Source organism: Motacilla alba, chromosome 25 (genome assembly GCF_015832195.1).
Source record: "Motacilla alba alba isolate MOTALB_02 chromosome 25, Motacilla_alba_V1.0_pri, whole genome shotgun sequence".
Taxonomy (NCBI): Eukaryota; Metazoa; Chordata; class Aves; order Passeriformes; family Motacillidae; genus Motacilla; species Motacilla alba.
In genome coordinates, this window is record NC_052040.1 from 589,061 (window position 1) to 589,838 (window position 778).

Genomic DNA, 778 nt, shown 5'->3' on the forward strand with positions numbered 1-778 from the left:
TGCCAACTCGGGCTGCTTTGAGAGTGCCCATGGAGCTCTGCAAACTGAGACCAGGAACGTGGGGCGGTGAGTTTTGTTTTCCGGGGCAGAAGCCTTTTCAGTAGCAGGTAGGCCGTAGGCCTTTGGGGGCCGGCTGGCAGCTGGATTTCCGCGAATCTGAAGATGCCGCCCAGGGACAAGCTGCCAGCTGTGCCAACTCGGGCTGCTTTGAGAGTGCCCATGGAGCTCTGCAAACTGAGCCCAGGAACGTGGGGCGGTGAGTTTTGATTTCCGGGGCAGAGGCCTTTTCAGTAGCAGGTAGGCCCTGGGCCCATAGGGGCCGGCTGGCAGCTGGATTTCCGCGAATCTGAAGATGCCGCCCAGGGACAAGCTGCCACCTGTGCCAACTCGGGCTGCTTTGAGAGTGCCCATGGAGCTCTGCAAACTGAGACCAGGAACGTGGGGCGGTGAGTTTTGATTTCCGGGGCAGAAGCCTTTTCAGTAGCAGGTAGGCCCTGGGCCCATAGGGGCCGGCTGGCAGCTGGATTTCCACGAATCTGAAGATGCCGCCCAGGGACAAGCTGCCACCTGTGCCAACTCGGGCTGCTTTGAGAGTGCCCATGGAGCTCTGCAAACTGAGACCAGGAACGTGGGGCGGTGAGTTTTGATTTCCGGGGCAGAAGCCTTTTCAGTAGCAGGTAGGCCCTAGGCCCTTGGGGCCCGGCTGGCAGCTGGATTTCCGCGAATCTGAAGATGCCGCCCAGGGACAAGCTGCCACCTGTGCCAACTCGGGCTGCTT